This window comes from Macadamia integrifolia, chromosome 6 (assembly GCF_013358625.1).
Source record: "Macadamia integrifolia cultivar HAES 741 chromosome 6, SCU_Mint_v3, whole genome shotgun sequence".
NCBI classification, from domain to species: Eukaryota; Viridiplantae; Streptophyta; class Magnoliopsida; order Proteales; family Proteaceae; genus Macadamia; species Macadamia integrifolia.
The window spans coordinates 31,860,824-31,878,834 of record NC_056562.1 but is presented as its reverse complement, the minus strand read 5'-3'; positions in this window follow the sequence as shown (position 1 = coordinate 31,878,834).

Sequence of the window (18,011 nt, the reverse complement as noted above, 5' to 3'; positions counted from 1 at the left end):
TGGTGGGAAACCTGTTGTTTCTTCCCAACTTCCTCCATTCTTTGGGGATTCAAATGAGACTTTTCCCAACCCATTCTTCACACCTTCAAGGTCTTATAGGATGGTTCTAACCTAGATTTAGGTTAGATTCAAGTGATGGGAAACCATCTTACCTTCTTTGCTCAAGAACAACTTCAAACCCTCCAAATCACTTCAAACCCACAATGCTTCTTCCACCTTGTCAATACCTCTTCAAATCCTTCAAGATCAACACATAAATCATCTATTAAACCTTAGATTCATCATTTCAAAGGGGATTACAAGATCTCAAGAAACCCTACTCGAATCAAGGGTTTAAGCTTAGGTATGGTGAATGTTCAAGGAACCCAACTTTGCTTACCTCTAAATGTAGATTTAGGGTTGAAGATCACTCTTCCGACGCCGGAATGGGAAGATCAAGCTTGGGCGCCGCTGAAATCCTTCTCTTCTTCCTCTTCCTTCTCTTCCCTTCTTCTTCCTTTTCTTTTCTCTCTCCTCTTAACTATCCTCACCAACGTACGAGTGTCATTAATGAAAATAAAAGAAAACCATAAATGCTATATATATACTTCCTAAATAACTAAATAGTGCACATGGATGGATCACTCAGGTGGATAGGTGCACCCACCTGTCCGCCCACCTGAGGGCCAAAACTTGGGATTTTGACAGAGTTCAGGCCTGGCGTGAACCCCACCCCAGCATACGATGTAGTATACGTATATACCTTAATATACGGCTACAATACCTGCTTTATCCATATATGGCCTTATGGTAGGTGCATGTACACGGCTTGGGCACTCCCGTCTCTTCTGGCACTGGCTCGGACTTGTCGGGCCAGCCGGTGTTTAAGGTCATCCTTGCCATCATAGCCCATAAGGAACCTGCTCTAACTCCCTCTGGTTCGGTTCCTGCATGGTTAAACCAGGTCAATCGCGTAATCAGACCGGGTTTAAGAAGTAGGGTATTACAGGTATACTATGCAAGCATGTTTTAAAGGTGCTCCAAATATTGAATTGTGATGCTATTCGGTCAAAATACATTATGCGTAGATGGATGAAGGAAGCAAGTTTTGGACTGTCATCTGGTATTACAGTAAACTCGAACGATGATATAACAACAAGATCACTATGGCGATTATGGCAAACAAACATGTCAACGATGGCCTTGGCTTGCTCAACCCCAAACGGATGTGCAGCTGCTATGAGAGTATGTGAACGGTTTTGTGACAATTTTGCCATTAAAATGTAGAATCAGACTGGAGGTGTGTATGTAGATTCAACAAATCTTATATAAACTACTATTGAATCACGAGGGGAGATCAATGACCACGTGAAGATACCATAGCCTGCAGTTGGCCAGGGGAGACCGAAAGGAAAAGGCCATGAGAAACATCCGATGGAGGAATGCAAAGAGAAGAGGAAGAACATATGCAGTAAATGTGGATCTCTTGGGCATAACAAGACAAAGTGTGCCTCGCAAGGTAGACAGTTTGATACAGATTCAAGTTTGAGGGAAGATTTACTCGAACGTGGCCTGTCTGATATGTGAAGTAAATAAATTAAAAAAAATTCACCTTAGCTTGAGAAGATATCTCTTTTGTGCTTTTATATAGTAGGCATGTGGAACTAATATCTTTATGGAATTCTATGACTGGTCCCATCTTAATGTTTAACATGCAGGGTGAATGAGACGATGGAATGCTCTAACTGGTCCCATCTTAATGTTTAACATGCAGGGTGAATGAGATGATCCAAAATGTGTGTGAGCGCAAGAGATTCATGGCAGGGTCAATGCCGATGTGTGGTACTTAAATAATTGGTAAGTTTTTGGTTGAAAACTTTTTTATTTAGTTTCAATGGCACTAAGTTTGACAAATGGTGGGTAATGTGCATGTCTAAAATGTTGGTGGGAACTTTAAAGTAGGTGTTGACGTGAGAAGAGACTCCTTACATGGAATTTGAGGTTGTATTCATTTGGTACCTAATGTGTAATACAGGGACACTTTAGTCACTTGCTACTATGGTTTCCGAATTATTTGATTAGTCATACACCTTACGTAACTGCAATATTACTTTTCAAGGTCCAAGATGCCCACCCCTAACTTACGAATGTGAGGTATTAACCTGGCTTGTTATCTTACATTCTAAGGAATATAGCTGGACCCTTCTATATGGCCAATATTTTGTTAAAAACTAAACACACGCAATGTGTGTGTAGCCATGTTTAGAGACTTGAGACGATCCGCTCAGGGTAGTCGAAAATTTGGCCATTCCTCTAACAACTTTTTCACAGCAGAATCCGGCAGGGTATTAATATGTGGGCTTGCACTTGGTTTAAGGTTTTTACTAGGAGATGGGGTGTCACACCCCGTTCTCACGGAACCGGGCCAGTGACCGGGTTAACACCGGTTAACCCAAACCTGCCAGGATCATCAGATACTGTATTCCACCACAGCATACACACAACTAATATAAGTTCATCAGATCAGCGGAAGACTAAGTTTTACCTGTGAATAATCCCATAATACTTGATACCCGAATTGTGATACAATAATTATATACATGTGGACCCGAAGGCATGATATTTACAAAATAAAAGTACAATTCATATATCAAGTATGTAAAGGAAATCATCAAAATAATCAAAGTACACAGCTCGGCTCGATATCAAAGGCTAGAGCTCAGCTCGGCATCAAGGGTTGAGCCCAGCTCGGCATCACATGGAAGAGCTCAGCTCGGCCTCAAAAGTGGAGCTCAGCACTGTCTCAGAACTGCGGTCCCGTAGCACAACTCTCACACGAGCAATCAGGGCCGTGCTCTAACTCCTCAGGGGTCCACCAGTCCTCTTCAGGAAACTCGACTGTGGGATCCACCCCGTGGGGTTAGTACTTCACCATTTTGAAATCAAAACTAACACGATACGATGACAAAATCATGTTTAGAACGTTAAAAGAAGGTCGCACGTCCGATTTGGGTCCAATCGGACGTAAGAATCACCTTCGGGGCCACACAGGTGGGCTGTCTGGCCCATCGGTCCTACCCACTGGTTTGGACCGGTGGGTAGGGGCCCGTCGGTTGGGCCAGGGGGCCCTGCTAAGATCGGCGGGTAGGGTGGCCCACCGGTTAGCCCGTCGGTTGGGCCCGTCGATTGTGCCCGAAGGCTCTGCCCTCTCAGGTGGGTGCTCATAGGCGGGCTGGATGGCCCACCGGTTCCACCCACCGGTTTTGGTGGGAAAACTGCTGTTTCTTCCCAACTTCCTCCATTCTTTGGGGATTCAAATGAGGGCTTTTCCCAACCCATTCTTCACACTTTCAAGTCTTATAGGATGGCTCTAACCTAGATCTAGGTTAGATTCAAGTGATGGGAAACCATCTTACCTTCTTTGCTCAAGAATAACTTCAAACCCTCCAAATCACTTCAAACCCACAATGCTTCTTCCACCTTGTCAATACCTCTTCAAATCCTTCAAGATCAACACATAAATCATATATTAAACCTTAGATTCATCATTTCAAAGGGGATTTACAAGATCTCAATAAACCCTACTCGAATCAAGGGTTTAAGCTTGGGTATGGTGGATGTTTAAGGAACCTGACTTTGCTTACCTCCAAATGTAGATTTAGAGTTGAAGGTCACTCTTCCGACGTCGGAATGGGAAGATCAAGCTTCGGCGCCGCTGTAATCCTCCTCTTCTTCCTCTTCCTTCTCTTCCCTTCTTCTTCCCTTTCTTTTCTCTCTCCTCTTTACTATCCTCACCAACGTACGGGTGTCATAAATGAAAAGAAAAGAAAATCCTAAATGCTATATATATATACTTCCTAAATAACTGAATAGTGCACATGGATGGGTCACTCATGTGGGTGGGTGCACCCACCTGTCCGCCCACCTGAGGGCCAAAACTTGGGATTTTGACAGAGTTCGGGCCTGGTGCGAACCCCACCCTAGCGTACGATGTAGTATACGTATATACCTTAAAATACGGCTATAATACTTGCTTTATTCGTACATGGCCTTATGGTAGGTGCATGTACACGGCTTGGGCACTCCCGTCTCTTCTGGCACGGGCTCGGACTTGTCGGGCCAGCCAGTGTTTAAGGTCACCCTTGCCATTATAGCCCATAAGGAACCTGCTCTAACTCCCTCTGGTTCGGTCCCTGCACGGTTAAACCGGTTCAACCGCGAAATCAGACCGGGTTTAAGAAGTAGGGTATTACATGGGGTATCGGGGCCTTGAGCAATTCCTACGTCATCTCCCTATTTCACCTTCTTAACTGAAGTCTTAGTTGCAAAATCTGGTTCATTGGAAGATGAGGGGAAACAAACATTGTACTCCACCTTGCCATCGGCAGAATCAGGTAGTTTTATAACACGAACTATGCCAGATTTCATATATTTGTTTGACAGTGTAAAGCCATGATGTGGGGATGGTGGGTGGGAATTGTCTGATGGAGGCTTCCCGTGCATTCTGGGTGGGTTGGTGTCCATTGCTTGATCGTGCTGGGTTGCCAACGCAAAATGATAAGACTATACTCGAAATTGAACACTTAATTAAGGGCATAACAAAAGGCCTTACCAACAAGATTCAGAGAGGGATACCACTCTGCATCTATTGAAGTCCATTTTATAACTCAGGCATAGTAAATCGATATTCCGAGAATACCCACTTCCAAACGTTTGGTTCATGTGACAATATAAAAAAACATATTTTCCATCTCCCATAAGGGTTTTTTTCCATTTTTTTCCCTATACAGACACCATTTTTTATCTCTTCGGTTTATGTTTCCTTCTTTTTTCCCGGATTAATAATGAAAATATCTATAGCAATATATAACGTCAACCTACATAACCCCATCATCGGTACTTTATATTTCATCCGATTCTGTACACTAAATATTCAGCGGAAACAGTGCATAAGTATGACAGTCAGATGCCTATGATTAAAGGTAACTTACATATATGCGAGATCCAGCGCCGAACAGTTGTATATGTCTTATCTATTTTTTTTCCTTTTACACTCCTTATATGAAGTTCTCCTCAGGTTTCATAGTGAACTTCAGACAATATGTACCTTTCCATTGTCATTACTAAACTGACGCAGCAAATCCAACACACGTTACCTCTGCCAGCCACACACTCCTTCCCTCCGCTTTTCCTTGCCAGAAGTGAACCGTGACTAGTGTCTCATGCATCATATAATCGTACGAAACTCTTGGTAAACTTGGCGACGAAGTTTCCATGAGTCCTCTAATCACAACAATCCATGTCATCTTCACATCGACCCTAATGCAATCAGATTTCTGTCTTACTTGCTTGATACATCCCAATGTTGCACTGTGTGTCAAAATCAAGGTGAGGGGTGGTGGGTGCTCAGTTTACAACGTCAATTTTCTGGCCCCTATGGGGCCCCCAAATATACAATTATGGTTAGTTCAGAATTGAATTAATTAATGAATTTTGATATTAATCCTTAGCTGAGAGTTCATGCACTCATTAATATGAAGACAATTTCGACCCAAAGTTCCATATGACATTGGTTTGATGTATCGACATGGCATACAAACTAATAGCACTCAAATGAACTATGTGGGAATCAAATAATTAGTTCAACTATCATCAGTCCGTGTACCGGGTTGTCCTAAATTATAATGTCTGACTTATACATTATTCCTATAAGCTATGGGTGTAAACACTCATACATATTCATCTAAATCCGATCCTTGCCACTTCGATATTTTCATAAACATTCCCCACTCCAACATGTCCCCTTGTAACCATAACCGAATAATGTACCACCCTCATGTAGAAACGCAACCCTAAAACGATGCAGAAGATAATGGAAAAACAAAACAAACAATGCACACAGATTTTACGAGGTTCGGCAAGGTTGCCTACGTCCCCGGTGAGATGAGATCCTGCTTCACTATCAATGGAGAATAGGGTTACAATGCTCTTCCTCACACCTCTCCGTATTGCTTGCATTACAGAGAAAGAAACCCTCGCTACAAATATATAGCGGAAAAAACCCTAATCCGGATCAAATTACAATTTCCAACCTAATCCGGATTAAACTACAATTGCCCTCAAATAAAAAATTCGAGCGGGGGGCTGCGCCCCCCTACACCCCCTGCTGTGCAGGGGGGGCCTCCTGCCCCCCTTGCAACCCCACGGCCCGCTAACCGGCTAGCGGGACCGCCGTCCTGGCTGTCTAGGTGCTGCACCAGTACTCCCTAGATTAAACTGCGACGGAATACAAGACATCATACACCAACACCTCATTCCCATAGGACTTGCATATCGTTTTGCACCACTTCGTTTGCAGTCATATTTCCCCTGCCTCTACAGATTTGATCTCCATATGAATGTGATGACCCTTCATTACTGGGGTATCCATTGGTCCCCACTGGACATGGATATACACCCTTAGACAAACTCAGTGATAGCCGATTGAGGTGGTATCGGCATATGCAATGGCAACATACGGATTTTTCATGAATGGATCGGTGTACCCGACCCCATCCAGTTTAGATACGTTTTTCATTGTCGTTGCATTCAACCTGAAAAACCCTCATAGCACCAAAATTGTCCTGAAGCAGCTAAGTCATGCTCTAACTGTGGTGTATCTCCTCCCATTAGTAACGTATGTGATTCTTATATCCTCACAGTAAGATGTTAGACGTAGACACAGGGATGAACATCCTGAGGGGTCAATAAGTGATCGGTTTGTTGCTTATGATCACAATGCACTCCAAGTAACATTAACTATCTTAGGTAAAAAGAACCGTAACGATGTTATTAGCCAACAACACTCCCGTCACTGGGGAATAAGCATTAGATTTCCTTTTCTTCTCAATCCCACCTCAATTTCACGTATTCAATTCTAATTCTAATGCTGCGTTATGGAAACGTGTCTGTTCCAGAAATGACATTTTATGTCACAAAATGTCCATTATAATATGTGTACGAATATGCCATTTGTAAACGGATAAAAGAGTATATGATTAATCTGTCCCTGGACCTAGACCTGGACCAAAAATAAAGTTCTTTTTTTTTTTTTTCGTATAAAGACCGGTTTTAGGGGATATTTAGTCAACATCCAAGGGATAAAGTTGCATTACAAGGTTTATAATATCCTCCGGAAATGGGATTTCGAAAAACCCAATGGGTGTCACCAATTGCCGATTTCAATACAAAGTGGGAGGCAACATTCAAAGATCTACTAACATGAACAAAAAAGCAAGACTCAAAACAAGTTTGTATAACTCGAACATCTGAAATGATGGATCAAATCTCAACCGGAGAAAGAAACCCAACCTCATTTAGGTTTCTAACAAGAACCATGCTGTCTGAATGCAAACAACATGCCTAAGGCCATCTTCGAGGGCAACCTCAAGTGGCCAATCAAAGCGTAAGATCCTCTCCAATAAGAGGAGAGCTACAGAACATATGACCAGAGGCCACAAGATGTATCTGTTTAGAAGAATCAAGAATAATGAACCCTAGCCCCATGGCTTTTGGCCTCGCCGAATATGATACATCTGTGTATATAAGATAAGATTCTAGAAGGAAACCACTACGAGAGTTCAATGTTTGTTGAGAAGTTCGAGAGCCTGAAGTTCTTGGAATCAATGTTATACCTTCCTCCACATTCCTATTAACCATAGAGATCCATTCAGTAAAAAGGAGGCAGTGTAACTCTAAACACTTTGGCATTCCTTTGCTTCCAGATTGGCCACACAATAGTAGCATGAGTCGAGAATATCCTATGTTGCTCCAACTGTGTGAGAACTGGAGATCTTCTCCACTCAATAATCCATTAATGCAAAAGCCGATCAGGTGTAGTAGTAGGTCTGAATTAATTGGCTAAGGCAGAAGTCAAGTTTATCGGGATCGATTCCCCTAAATTCCCCAAAGTAGTTCCATTTTTCTTTTCCCCCATTTTTTCAGGATCGATCCTATCAACACGTAACAGCTATTTGACGTTCCGTCAATTAAATTTCCTACTTTTACTTTTACAGTAATTTTTCACTAAAAAAAATAGAAACTCAGATATGATGAACCAAACACATCCTAAGGCCCTAATAGATGCATTGGATTCTATTACATAAAGAGAGCGAGAAAATGGAACCAAAATTTAAGGAGTTTGAAGAAATCTATTATTCTCATACGTTACTCAACCCAAAAAATGTGGATCACCAACGTTACCCCTACCAATTCAAAGCCCTAATGCACTTGGACCAGATCCAATCTGACCGAAAACTCATCCAAACTCCTTCTACGCCTAACTCCTCTATCTGTCAATAATCTCTCCATCTTTTCTCTTGCACTATCTATTCCACTCTATGGCACTAATGTCTCCCCCGCCGATACATTATTCAACCCTAACGTGTTTTATTATGTATCTTCTTCACTCTTTGCAACCTGCTACGTCTCCTAAGTTGTAGGATTCTCTCTGTTAAGGTAAAAATCTTCAATGTTCTTATGTCTCTTTCATTGTCTCTCTTTCACTCAGTTTCTTTGCTGATCTCTCTCTCCCTCTTTTCACGATTTTTGGTTTCCATTTGCCGATCGCTTTGGAGATGAATCGAACCTGGCTATGTCACACTGGCTCTTTGACCTTCCCTCATCCACTCATATTACCATTTGGTATGCTAAACACCCTCTTAAAATTTGTTTTGTATAATTTTTTCCTTCGGCACATTTCCATCCTATTCTCACTCCTTTACAGATAAGGGTTTGGCTTCCTCAGAATATTTAATTGGTTTACTCCATCACTAATCTAATGGCTTCGGTTGAACAAACAACCATTTCCTCCATCGCTTTCCCCATTTTTTTTTTCTTTCCCTTCTCCCTTATCTCAGTTTACAGTAGTGACCCACCAAGGTCAGATCTCTCCCTTACAAGTGGGAAGACATTTTTCTATTGTATGTGCATTGAGGTAATACACGACTCCCTGATAACTATCTAACTCTCTCTGCCTTATAAGGCATTGACATATAACAATATCTCTAACTTTACTGTTTGAAATACAGAATACAGCTTTAGGGTTATTTCCCCAACCACTGAGTTCAATTTCATTTCAACAAATTTTCTATACCTCCTATGGGGAATTTGCTTGCTTTCCTTGTCTAACATACCCAATTTCCCTTGTACATATATCATCCCCTAGGGGTACGGTGTAGGAATTAACAATCTCAGTGCTACCATATTCTAATGATACTGCTATGTTCTCATCTCTCCAAAACCTGACTAAATCCCAATAAATATGAAATACTTTCGTAACTGGGTTGCCATGTTCGTGATTGGAAAGCAAGTTTCCTTCTTTCAATATTCTCTGGCTATCTACGACGGAATGTATAGGCTATTTTTTTGTTATTATATTATATCTGTCAGGATGTTAGACCAATGACCTCTCATCGGTCTCATTATTGATTGCATCCTGCAATTATGAACAAGTGATCTAGCTGCATATTGCAAATATGCTACCATGCTTGTATTTGTAATTGCATTTTACAAAGAAATGCATACACAACACCGGATGTGTAGATGTGGTGCAGGAGTGATTGTCATCCGCACTACTCAAACGTTAAAGAATCCTGGAAGAAGAGTTCACAAATGTCTGTTAGGTGAAACACACGCGGGCTCTTTTATTTCGTTGAACCCGGCGCCGAGAAAATACCAGGCCAATGTAGACATAGGTCCTTCAACTGAAAGTGATAATAGGAACACATGGGTAATCCTAGCCATTCGTCGATCTCCCTATATTGCACATCTACGGAACGAAGTAGTATTGGACCAATCAATGCTCACCCATTATTCTGGTTTAACCATCTTCCTCTGTATTTGGGTCATAATTCTATTGTGTTATGTCTTCTATGTAACATCACTATAAATACAACTACTGTTTCGTTAATGAAGTTGTACCCATACATATTCAACATGCCCAATTAATATGATCATTTCCTTGTCACTCTAATGTACTACCATTCCTTTTTGGTTATGTACGGATTCTGTCCCTCATTATCATAGAGCACCTGTGGTCAAAACCAGGGTATGGTGGTTCGAATCCACCATTCCCTGACTATTGCGGATCTGTTCATCATGCCGCTTCACGATTACCTCAGAAGTAACTAATTTGTTTCATTTCTTTGCAGGTGGGTAGGATTCAGTTGTTCGATAGTAACTATTGTGTTCAAGTTGTTTGATTAGGTTAGGTTTTGTTCACATTGTGGACACTGCGTGTGCACCGTCGCGGAGCTGCAAATGTTTGCTTACTATTTGCTTACTATCCTGGTGTATTTTCAGCGGCGGACATATAAGTCTCCACGACCCCTTGCCACAAACTAGAAACAGAAACACATTACATATGGGGAGAAAGATGGAGTTTATGACATCGAACGATAATTGATCTTTGATTCAATCTTATTTATTTCTCTTTACTGTTTCCCACTTCATCAATCTTCCCAATAGTATAGTAATTACCTACATGAATCATGTAAAATGAAATGGCTCGTAGTTCATTAATATTCATGAACCTTTCCGGATTTGTTCAGGCTTTGAGGAACAAATTATTATCCAAATCTCGTGATACCCAATTATCTGGTTCTACATAATTAATTGGGAAAATCCATTACTTAGTATCATTAACGCACCCAACCACAAGTGAGCGCTTTAATGGCTTCACTTCTCAACTTGCATTTTTCTTCCACACTTTTTTTTTTTTTTTTTTTTTTTTAATTTCATTCATATTTTTTCCCATAAGTCCTATGTGATTTTCCTTTCCTTCTTCTTCAAAAGGAGTTTAGATCCTATGTAATACCACTTACTTCGCCTGTTGCTTAACCATCAACTAAATCGTCTTTCGCCTACTTCTCTTTACCATAGAAATGTGGACATTTTACGAATATTTTACATTTTCGGACTTTAGACTTAAGTGTAATGTCCACCTTGTACCGGTTAACTTCTCAGGCAACCAAAGGAAAACAATAATTGTAAGACCTGTCCTATGCAGAGAGAGAGAGAGAGAGAGAGAGAGAGAGAGAGAGAGAGAGAGAGAGAGAGAGAGAGAGTGCCACTAAAACCTGCAAATAACTAACGAATCCGGCCTTGGTGCCAATAGTATTTTGTTTTCAAAGGGACCCTACTTATGTTGTTTGTGCTTTCAGTTCCATAATGCCCATTATGCGTATATTAGACATGATCTGCTGAGATGTTTCAAGAAATTTCTTTACCGGAAATTCAACCCCCACCCCCACAAAACCCACCTTAAGTCACTTTAATATTCCATTTCAGTGCATTATATAAATCCATATTCCCATTTCATATACTGGAACCATTTCGACCATTGTTTACTGCGAAGGCAATTGGACTGCGGAGCTGTGGTAACATCACAAACTAGTTGTACTTAGAATTAGACTGCGCACTCTCACTTCATTTACATAAATTTTCACACTAAAGAGCAACAATACAAATTACCGCACAAAACTGATCTAAATAACATACTCATTCAGCAATGGGCAATTCATCAACCAATACATACAAGTCTCAGTGCGGAATGTAATACCCAATAATGATTCCAACTGCCACATAAAACATGACATGAAGCATGGATATCATACCATAAACCTCGTTTAGGGGGTTTACTTCCATCGCAATGGGTCTCTTCCACACATCCATGGCCTTTTCCCAGAGCTTCTGTATCTACATGGAAGTAGTTCCCTTCTTAACATCTGCGTTCACTATAATTGTTGTTTCTTGACTGAGACTCATGCCACTCACGCTCTGCTTCATTTAAGGTATGGTAAGACTTAAATACAGCTCTTCGATACCCTGTCACATTGGCACTGCATTCCGCCCAACTCTGGTATATTCCTTGCTTGTTACCCTCAAAGACAACCTAAACTTTCCTCCCCATTCTCTACTCCCACCCTGTAATTACATACACACAACTTTGTCACCAATTTCATACACAGAAATGACATCTACAACGACAAGTACTACTCCCGATAAGCTTAGTTTGTTAAGATCCTCAGTCACGTCCTTTACAACAATTTAGGCCTATCACACATCGAACACAGATATCGAATACAAGGTAAGAAATATACATCTACAATTCAAACCAACCCATTTAACATATTCAACGGAATTTGTACAATGCGAAATTTAACTTGCTGATAAACACACCATCATCTTCAATTCAGAACATTTATATTAAAGAGGATTTGAAAAACAATATGCTTTATTAAATATTAGAATTTTCCTAAGCTAATTTCTGATGTTTTAGATGCGAGTTTTACTCCGTATACTAATATTAATTATAGGTTAATAAATAAATTACGGTGCTTTCAAATACCAATGCAAAGAAAACTCTTCACTATCACCGAGTGACCACCACTATCGACAATCACAGTTATGAATTTATGCATTTTTAAAGTTCTGAAATTCAGTCCTAAATGGTATTCTTGTCATGTGACTTACAACACACACATCTCAGCAACATATAACTTCCCTTCATCTACAACTACTTGCTATCTTGACATAACTTCAAGTTCTATAATCCACTACTCCTACATACGTACATTATATGTGTAATTCAACTCTCATCTCTATTCCTATATTTCAGCTAAAGCCTTCACATCCCCAATTTGCAATTTACATTCAAACACGGAGGTCGCGGTCAGTGTCCACCAACCAACAGTTAGGGACAAGCCACCGTAGCATACTACTTAACACTGTGATACACTGTATCAAGACACATGTAACTAATTCATAACCAACTAACTGTTATCACATGGTTAGGATAGAGAGTTGAGAGTCCAGTCAGCAATTGTGTATGGGTATAAATATGTAATCATCATTTTATAACATAAATGAACAACCATTCCTTTCATGGTATCAGAGCAGTTTTTTGCTCAGACGAGTTTTCTTCTTGATCCTACCTGCTTCGTCTTCCTCCCCTGGCAAAGCAAGGCACTCCAGTGTTTGTTCCAAAGAAGCTCTCATGGCGTCTCCGACTGAATCAACCTCAGTTTTTGATACGAGCACAACTTCGTCCTTAGTTGCTCACAACGTCTCTCCGCAATTGCCTCTGAAACTGACGAGTTCAAACTATATGCTCTGGAGAGCACAATTTCTTCCACTCCTCAGAGGTTACAATCTCTTAGGGTACGTAAATGGAACCTTTCCTCGACCTATTGATGAATCTGAAAATTCCTCTACATCTGGTTTCACTTCTGCGCTATGGGATAGACAAAATCAGTTGATCTTGAGTTGGATAATCTCATCCTTTACTGAGAGTGCTATCTCTCATGTGGTAAGCGCCGCTACCTCATCTGAAGCATGGACAACACTTTCCCGTGTCTATGCACCTTCGTCAAGAACTCGCATTATGGATCTGAAGGATCGACTCTCACGTATACAACGTGGTTCTAAGTCAATTATAGAATACATTCTTCAGATCCGATCCGTTGCAGACACACTTGCTGCTATCGATCAGCCCCTCGCTGAAGAGGGTCTTGTTCTTGCTGCTCTAAGAGGTCTCGGTTCAGTGTATCGAGATTTTGCGACCACAGTTTGCCTGCGACAAGAACCAGTTTCATTTGTTGAACTTATGGGATTACTCTTGAGCCATGAAAGCTTTCTCAATTCCACTACTAATGAATCTTCTACTGTTATCACTGCTAATGCTGCCTCAAGCACTTATAATTTCATGGTAGTGGAGAATTTCAAAAATTGACCCCATTTCTTCAAATCCATGGAATCTCTCATTGGTTTTCATATCCTCATACTCAAGCTCAGAATGGCTTGGTCGAAAGGAAGCATCGACATGTGATTGAAACAGGACTAGCTTTGCTATTTCATGCTCATCTACCAACCCAGTTTTGGAGTTATGCATTTCTTACTGCCGTATACCTCATCAACAGGATGCCTTCTTCCTTGATTGGAAATCTTAGTCCTCTTCAATGCCTATTTCATACAGCTCCAGATTACAGAGCTCTTCGCATACTTGGATGTCTGTGCTATCTATGGTTGCGGCCCTATTCTCGACATAAGTTGGAACCCAGATCTCGGCTTTGCATATTTCTGGGATATTCTCTTCAACACAAAGGGTACCGGTGCTTCGACTCTTCCATGAACAAACTCTACATTTCATGACATGTTATTTTTGAAGAACCCATTTTCCCTTACTCCTCCATATCAACCTACACTAAGCCTCAAACGATAGACGTGGATACCTGGTACTGCCTCCCACCGCCTATCATCTACCCATGTGTACCTATTTCTTCTATTCAGCCCACTTCTATTAATCCCATACCAATTGGACATCCAAATGTCTCTGGCCCATCATCCACATATGGCCCATTTCCTCATTCATCAACCTCCTCTCCTCCTTTGGATCTAGGCCGATCTCCAACCTCATCACATCCTCCTTGTACAGTTCCTAGTCCATTACCATTACATAGCCCATCAAACTCACAAAACAATATGTCTCCACTTCGGGTTAGTAACCCAGAAACGGTTCCAGATCCGAATCTGTCATCTTCTTTACCCGTGTTGGATCATGTAACACAACCAATGTCCAAACATCACATGGTCACACGCTCTCGCACAGGTTCCCTTCGGCAATCATCGAAGCTGAATCTAATTGCGACGAAGCATCCTCTTACTGATTCATTTGAGCCAACTTGTGCTTCCCAAGCCTTGAAGATACCAGAATGGCGTGCTGCTATGCACGAAGAACTGAATGCACTAATACATAATGGTACATGGACCCTCGTTGCACCTTCTTCTTCGCAAACTCCTATTGGATGTAAATGGATTTTTCGCATTAAACGTCATTCTAATGGTACAATTGAGCGCCATAAAGCTCAGCTCGTTGCCAAAGGCTTTCATCAAAGACCAGGACTTGATTATCAAGAAACTTTCAGTCCCGTTGTTAAGGCGACAACCATTCGGGTCATTCTGTCCCTTGCTATCACACATGGTTGGTCGCTCAAACAATTTGACATTCGCAATGCGTTTTTGCATGGGGACTTAATAGAGACTGTCCACATGGTTCAACCTCCCGGATTTATCAATCCCTCACGACCAGATTATGTTTGTCTACTACAGAAATCACTATACGGGCTAAAGCAAGCTCCTCGGGCTTGGTATACTAAGTTGAGTATCTTCCTCATCTCCCAAGGATTTCAGTCTTCCAAAACCGATACATCATTGTTCATCTTTCGATCTAAGGATGTCACCATATATTTTTTGGTCTATGTTGATGATCTAGTCATCACTGGTAACTCTCCCTTGGCTATATCTGACCTCGTTCAAGCTCTGTCCCATACATTTGCCTTAAAGAAACTAGGGGATCTCAATTATTTTCTTGGTGTAGAGGTGTCCAGGTCCTCGTATGGCCTCTTTCTGTGTCAGCGTAAATATATTCTCGACTTACTCCAGTCGACCGATATGACAGGCGCCAAACCAGTTCATACTCCAATTGCCATGACACCTCTTGAAACAAAATCTGGCAAGTCTCTTCCTAATGGGACTGAATACCGTCGCGTGGTTGGAGCACTTCAATATCTCACGTTAACCCTGCCGGATATCAGTTTTACTGTTAATAGAGTGGCCCAATTCATGCATTCACCAACTGATCTTCATTGGATGGCCGCCAAACGAATTTTGCGATACCTCAAACAAACGGTTGCTGAGGGTCTATTTTTTCGATCATCTCCTATAGTCCTACAGGCGTACTCCGATGCTGTCTGGGCTGGCTGTCCAGTAGATCATAAATCTACCATAGGCTATGGAATATTTCTCGGGTCCAATTTGGTCACTTGGTGCTCCCGTAAATAGCGAACTATGTTACGATCCTCTACGGAGGCTGAGTGCCGAGCTGTGGCATCTGTCTCTACAGAACTCATTTGGATACGCTCTCTATTACATGAGTTAGGTGTATTTCTTCCTCACCCACCAACGGTTTGGTGTGACAACGTCGGAGCAACATATCTTACGGCAAATCCGATTTTTCATTCACGAACTAAGCACATTGAAATTGATTTTCACTTTGTCCGGGATATGGCCGCTACCAAGCAATTGGTTGTTCGATATATTTCAACTATCGACCAAGTTGTTGATATTCTAACCAAAGGGTTATCAAGATCTCGGTTCAAGTATCTCAAGGGCAAGCTCACTGTGGGTTCACCACCACCTCGCTTGAGGGGGGATGTTAGGGACAAGCCACCGTAGCATACTACTTAACACTGTGATACACTGTATCAAGACCCATGTAACTAATTCATAACCAACTAACTGTTATCACATGGTTAGGATAGAGAGTTGAGAGTCCAGTCAGCAATTGTGTATGGGTATAAATATGTAATCATCATTTTATAACATAAATGAACAACCATTCCTTTCACCAACCACGCCCGCTAACAAGCAATATATTTAATATTATATAACCAGGGACATTCCACAAACATGTGACTTAAAGGCATCTCAAACAAGCATGCTAGTATGAGATAATTTTCCATTTCTTACTGTTGGGCAGCTTTGTCAACACAAGCATCACAACTCTAGGGTTTAACACATGATAATTCAATTCATTTTTCCAATCACTTACAAGTTTATATTCTGTCAACTCGAATACATAACTTCGATTTTAAGTCTACCCTATTCATAGTGAATATGCACAAACCATGAAATTAACCTATCCTCTCTTTTAATAAATGTGAACCAATAGTACCACCGCCATAATTACCAATTCTAAGGGAGCTTTTGGACTTCACAATACAATATTACATAATTCCATATATATTCCCTTTAAAACAGGGGATGTGGTCAAATTTTTGTAGAATCTCTCTTGTTGATTTACCTCAAAGACATGATTCCTTTAATCTGCATCAAATCTTTGAGAATAACAAATAATTGAACAAAATAATACACAAACATATCGATAATGCAAGGGGAGGTATAGAAACAAATGCTAACATTTAAGACGATAACAGCATATGGGACATCCTGTTAGGCTGAAGATGTGTTCATGTAGATATTTAGGCCAGTTCCTCCATTTAGTGGCAGATGTCAGTGTAAGATTTCCAATTAGGTGGCTAGCATAGTCAAAGATTTTTTTCTAAAACCGGTTTAGTGGTGTTGACTAAAGATGGAGTAAGCAGAAAGAATCCAATATTATTGGTAAGTGATCTCTATGGAGATATTATATTCTATTAGCACACCTTAATGATATGAAATATTTATTACTATGTGTGGACCTAAGGTATTGTTTCCTTAATGGGGAGAAAACCTTAATTTTATTGCAGGGTTGGTCCCTACCCTCACCCCTATATATAGTTATCACTGACCCATTAAGTGAGGCTAATGACCTAAAAGCAAAAGGGAAAGAGGGTAGACCAGACCAACATTGATCGTGTTGTACGAGGAGCATACAAGAAGACTTTGAGGAGTTCTTATTCTTCAGCCATGGATTCAAGTATGCCTAAAACGTGTCTTTGTAGTGTTTATCGTGCATGCTTATCGATCTCCATGAGTTGTTTTCGTATTTATTTTCTTTCAATGGTATCAAAGCCTCGTTCGTAGAGATCGATAGGCTGTTAATTTTATTATGATCTTAGACATGATTTACAATGGTGACTTTATGTCGATCATGTTTGTTGTTCTATTTTTCAAATCTATTTTAGGGCTATATTGGAAACTGTGACCACTTAGATTGTTTAAAAAAAAAAAGAGGTGAGATGAGATGAGACAGATGAAGGGAAAGGCTTGTAATGAAAATCCTGGCTGTAATTTTATCAATTTTGATTTTGTCTTTTAGAGAAATCGTACCTTTTGGTTTATTATTATTCATTATATATAATATATTATATTATAAAAGAAGGGTCAGAAGTTACACAAGTTATTAAAAAAAAAAAGAGTTACTTTTTTATTGGGTTTGTTTCTCTGTTAGAGAAACCGTACCTTTTGGTTTATTATTATTCATTATATATAAT